The following is a 6000-nucleotide window of genomic DNA, read 5'->3' as shown; positions in this document are numbered from 1 at the left end:
TCGTCTAGCAGGTCCAGATTCACCTTACGCTCTTCATTGGACTCTTCAGCAACGAAGTTCAAGAATCTGGGGGAACTCTCTTGTATCTCCACAGGAATCATGGCGTCTGTCCCATAGACAAGGCTGAAGGGTGTCTCATGGGTGCTGGACTGTGGGGTGGTATGATAAGACCATACAATTCTGGGGACCTCCTCTGCCCAGCCTCCTTTGGCCTTGTCTAGTCTTCGCTTCAGCCCCCTGAGCAGTACTCGATTTGCTGACTCCACCTGCCCATTGGTTTGTGGGTGTTCCACTGAAGCGAAAACCTGCTGTATCTTTAGCTCTTCACACATCTTCCTCAGCTGATGACTCGTGAACTGGGTGCCATTGTCGGAGACCAGCCTCTTGGGTATTCCGAAACGGAAGACGATGTTCTTCCAGACGAAGTGCTCGACTTTCTGTGCGGTGATGTGCGCGACTAGCTCTGCCTCCACCCACTTGGTGAAGTACTCGATGGCCACGATGAGGAACTTCATCTGCCTTGTCGCCAGGGGAAAGGGTCCTAGGATGTCAATCCCCCATGTATGGAATGGCCACGGGCTATGGATGTACCTCAACTCCTCAGGGGGTGCCTTGTGCCAGTCTGCATGCAGTTGACACTGTTTGCATCGCTGAGCAAACCTTATGCAATCTTCCTTCAGCTTTGGCCAGTAGTACCCCGCGCGGAGTACTCTACTTGCCAAAGCGCGACCACCTATGTGGCTTCCGCACACCCCCTCGTGCAGCTCAGACATGAGTCTGGTGCATTGCTCGCCGTGCACACAGATCTGCACAGGGTGAGAAAATCCAAATCTAAATAGGCTTCCATCTATAAGAGTAAACTTACTTGAACCCCTCTTTATTCTTTTTGCCTCTGCCAGATCGAGCGGGAGTACACCATCTTCTAAGTATAGCTGGTATGGCGTCATCCAGGTGTCGGGTTCCTTCTCCGCATGGACCTCCATCGACTCATCGGTCTTTGACGGCCGCGATTTCACCCTCGGTGCTCTCAGAGTTTCTTGGGTCAACGACCGATGACCGATCGTTAGACGCTCCATTGACTTGTATACATGAAGCACCTGGTTGTCTGATACGAACGCGCGCGGCACCTTCAGGGTCTCCTAAATGACGGTCCTCTGCTTCCCCCCCTTGCCTGAGCTGGCCAGCTTGGCAAGCAGGTCTGCTCGGGCATTTTGCTCTCTTGGCACGTGCACTAACTCAAACTCGGCGAAGGACGTCTTCAGGAGCTGCACATACTCCAAGTAGGCTGCCATCTGGGGACCTTTGCTTGGAACTCCCCCGTAACCTGCCCGGTGACCAGTAAAGAGTCGCTCTTGGCCAGCAGATTTCTTGCTCCCATTTCTCTTGCTAGCAACATTCCTGCGATCAGGGCTTCATACTCGGCCTGATTGTTGCTAGCTTTGAAGGCAAAGCGGAGGGACTGCTCGATCAGTACCCCGTTTGGTCCTTCCAGGATGACTCCAGCGCCGCTTCCCTGCTGATTAGAGGAGCCATCCACCGATAACACCCATCGGAAATCTAGCCCTTCTGCAGGTGTCGCGATCGATGACAGCTCGACTACAAAGTCCGCGAACACCTGCCCCTTGATCGGTCCTCGGGGCTCGTACTGAATATCAAATTCTGACAATTCTACCGCCCATTTAACCATCCTGCCTGCTACATCAGGTTTCTTCAATACGTTCTGGATAGGCAGATCAGTCATCACCACCACTGTGAAGCTGTGGAAGTAATGCCTGAGTCTTCTGGCTGAAAACACCACCGCCAGAGCAGCCTTCTCGAGGGCTTGGTACCTTGTTTCAGGGCCTTGCAGCACTTTACTCACGAAGTAAACAGGCCTCTGGGCCTGGTCCTGCTCTTGCACCAGGACTGAGCTGACTGCTCTCTCCGTCACAGCAAAATATAGTCGAAGAGGAATGCCTACCTGGGGTTTTCGCAAGACTGGTGGGCTCGCCAGATACCCCTTTAACTTGATGAAGGCCTCCTCGCACTCCTGTGTCCAGAGAAATCTGCTGTTGCGTTTGAGACACTGGAAGTATGGGTGACCTTTCTCCCCTCCAGCGGACATAAACCGGGACAGAGCTGCCAAGCGACCGGTGAGCTGCTGCACCTCCTTCACCATCGTTGGGCTCCTCATTGCCACGATCGCCGCACACTTCTCCGGGTTAGCTTCGATTCCCCGCTCTGTCAAGAGGAAGCCCAAGAACTTCCCAGCCTCCACACCGAAAATGCATTTCTCAGGGTTGAGCTTCAGCCTGTACTTGGCAATGGTGGTGAATAGCTCTTCCAGATCAGCTGCATGATGCTTCTTCTCTTGGGACGTAACCACCATGTCATCTACATAGGCGTGTACGTTCCTTCCCAGCATGGGCGAGAGCACCCTGTCCATGAGCCGCTGGTAGGTAGCCCCCGCATTTTTTAACTCGAATGGCATGACCTTGTAGCAATAGCAAGACCGTTCCGTCATAAACGCAGTCTTGCACTCATCCATGGGGTGCATCCTGATCTGGTTGTACCCCGAGAAAGCGTCCAAGAAGCTGAGCAGCTTTCCCCCCGATGCGCTATCAACTAGAGCATCTATACTGGGTAAGGGGTAAGAATCCTTGGGGCACGCCTTGTTGAGGTCAGTGAAGTCCACGCACATTCTCCACTTGCCGCTTGCCTTCTGCACCAGTACCACATTCGCTAGCCACTCGGGGTACTGGATTTCTCTGATGTGCCCTGTGGCAAGGAGCTTCTGTGCTTCGTCGCGGATCACCTTCCTCTTCTCCTCGTTGAATTTCCTTCGCCTCTGTCGTACAGGTCGAACCATAGGGTCCATCGACAGACGATGGCAGAGGAAATCGGGGTCGATTCCTGGCATGTCGGATTCTGACCATGCAAAGGCATTCATGTGCTTCTCAATCACACCCATGATTAGCTTTCGCTCTTCTTCAACGAGGGATCCCCCTAACTTGAACTTTCTTCCCCCGACGTCCACTTCGACCCATCCTTCAGCTGGGTGGGGCCTTCTCTCACTGGCGATGACCGCCCTCGCGATCCCTGACTCGCGAGGAGTGATCGCGCCTTCCTCTTCTTCTTCAACTTGGGCTACCTGGGAGCCCCCCACCGCAGCATCCTCCATCCTCTGAGCGCCCTGTGTCTCCCTGACCACCGATCGCTCTTCGCGCACGCCTGGTGGTGGTTTTGTGGTGACGTGGCACACACTTCTCTTTTGCTTCAAGCTGTTCTCATAACAGCGTCTTGCCTCAGCCTGATCCGACTTGATGGTTATCACGGTTCCCTCCATCGACGGCAGCTTCAACTTCATGTGCCTCGTTGATGGTATTGCGCCCAGCCTATTGAGTGTTGGCCTACCCAACAAAACGTTGTACGCAGAAGGGGCGTTCACCACCAGGTACTTTATCTTTTCAGTGCGGGCTGTCGTTCCGTCAGTGAACGTTGTCCTCAGCTCGATGTATCCCCGCACCTCTACCTGATCTCCTGCAAAACCGTAGAGACACCCGGTATACGGTCTTAGCTGATCAGGGGACAACTGTAACTTGTTGAATGTTGGCCAGAACATGACGTCTGCCGAGCTTCCTTGATCTACGAGTACTCTATGCACTCGTCTTCCTGCTGTGATGAGAGAAATGACCACAGGGTCGTTGTCGTGCGGGACAACGTCCCGTAGATCAGCCTTCCTGAAGATAATGTCCACTTCAGGGTAATGACTCTCATTCACTGCATCTACCGCCATCACCGATCGAGCGTATCTCCTTCTCTGTGAAGCTGTGCATCCCCCACCAGAGAAACCTCCCGCGATCGTCTGCACTTCCCCATGGACTGGGACTTCATGCTGCTGTTCTCCAGTCTGGGATCCTGACGCGCGATCACCCTGTGGCTCACGCAGGTAATCTGCTAGGAAACCAGACTTTACCAACTCTGCCAGTTGGTGCCCCAACGCCAAGCAGGAGTGAAGTGTATGGCCAAAGGCCTGGTGAAACTCGCACCATTCATTTTTCTTCCTTCCAAGTACCTTATCAGTCTTCTCTGGTACTCGTAGCCTTGCTGCTATAGCAGGAAGGGCGATGAGATCCGCCAATCCCACCATGAAGTCGTATCTCGGGGGTGCGTTATTCTCCCTTGCACGCCCCCTGCTCTGGTCTTTGCCTGGTGCATAGGGACGAGGTTTTTCCCGCACCTTCTTCCCCTCCTTGGCCTCATGCACCCTTGCTTGCTGTGGCTTTCCTTGCCCTCCACGCGGTCTTGGTGGTGCAGCACTTCCTCTCTTCTCAGAAACCTCTGTTTCTGCCACTATGTGCGCCACCGTACGTCGTCGGATCTCTGCAAAGGTGCTGGGATGGCTCCTGATGAGAGACTCGCTGAAGGGGCCAGGCAGCACTCCCTTCTTAAACGCGTGCACCAGCATATCTTCATCTTTGCTGGGCAATCTAACCACTTGTGCCCCAAAGCGGTTGAGGTAGTCCTTCAGCGACTCCCCCTGGTATTGGCGCACGTCGAACAGATCGTAGGACACCACTGCAGGTGCCTTGTTGACGATGTATTGTTCAGTGAAGAGCTTCGAGAACTGAGAGAAAGACGTGATATGTCCTTCTGGTAGGCTCACGAACCACTCCATGGCGATTCCGCTGAGCGTACTCATAAACATTTTGCAGTAGACAGCGCCTGAACCCCAGACAGCATCATCTGGGTGTGGAACGCCGTCAGATGCGCCTTCGGGTCTTCTACCCCCTTGAACGATGCCTTCACCCCCACCAGGTTGGGAGGCACCATGGTTCCCATGATCTCAGGGGAGAATGGCATGGGGAATGCTCTTGGAGGTGAGGGCTGCCTAGACACCCTTTCGTCAACAATGTGTTCCCTCTGCGCCTGCAGCGTCCTTCTCAACTCTTCGTTGACGCGATTCAGCTCGTCGTTCCTGCTTTGCGACGCAGCCAACTCCGTCTGCATCCTCTCTTGTTCAACTTTCGACGCTGCAGCGTTATCCTGCAGCGTGCGCACCATTTCCAGGACCTGCGCCATTGTCACAGCTCCTTCGTCAGCAGATGGCGCAGGTGATGGTTGTCTGTTTCTAGGCATCTTTCTCTATCAAAGAAACTGATAAAACCCTGGTAAGCTTTAAAACTGTGGTATATATGGGACAACGATTCACTCGGGCCCCACGGTGGGCGCCAAATGATCCTGCCGGCAACTCGAACGTGGAGGAATCGCTTCGTAGCACTCTTTGTCCCGTCTACGCGACTGCGTTTTCTACAGGATCACCCTCAGAACCTTCTCTTGGATCAACAAACGTGACCTGCAAAACACACAGACGACGCCTCTAGCGACCGTTTGCACTCCGACGATCAAGTTAGTCCACAGAACCACCAAAGACTAGAAAACTAGTAGTGTGTGTGAAAAACTCTTGCTCTCTGTTTTTCGTATCCCCCACTCTCACCCTGATTCTCTCTTTTATGTCTCTTTCCCTGCTTCTGGGCATAACAGAATTCTGTTATGCTTTTCTGGCATGTGTCAGAACCCTGTTATGCTTTTCAGAGAAAGTGTACCTTCAGAATCAGTAGTGGGAGCGTGAGAGTCTGTGCATGTCTGCGCGTCTCTGCGCTTGGCTGCGCCTGTCTGTACCTTTAGTGGTACGGAGTGCTCTTTTGTCTGGACCGCACCCCTCTCAGAAGATGACACGCGGAGGCCTGCAACTCACATCTAACCACACACGTGTCACTTCTTGGAAGGGCTCTAGCGCTTCTCTTTGTGTGCCTAAGTTACGCCCTTGCGGAGTAACGAAGGATATTTCTCTCAACTGTGTAAGTGTGTACTCTGAGGAGAACGTCAGGTGTGGCTGGTCTAGGCACACTCACCGATCGTTGCTCTCTGCGTATACAACTAACCCTTCACAGTGTCACGCACGTAATGGGTTGAGGGAATCACCAGTCACTGACTCGTTTACTAGTTCCCTCAGGCCAC

This window comes from Phaseolus vulgaris, chromosome 7 (genome assembly GCF_051622355.1).
Source record: "Phaseolus vulgaris cultivar YP4 chromosome 7, ASM5162235v1, whole genome shotgun sequence".
Lineage (NCBI taxonomy): Eukaryota > Viridiplantae > Streptophyta > Magnoliopsida > Fabales > Fabaceae > Phaseolus > Phaseolus vulgaris.
The sequence above is the reverse complement of the archived record's forward strand: the minus strand, read 5'-3'. Positions refer to the sequence as shown.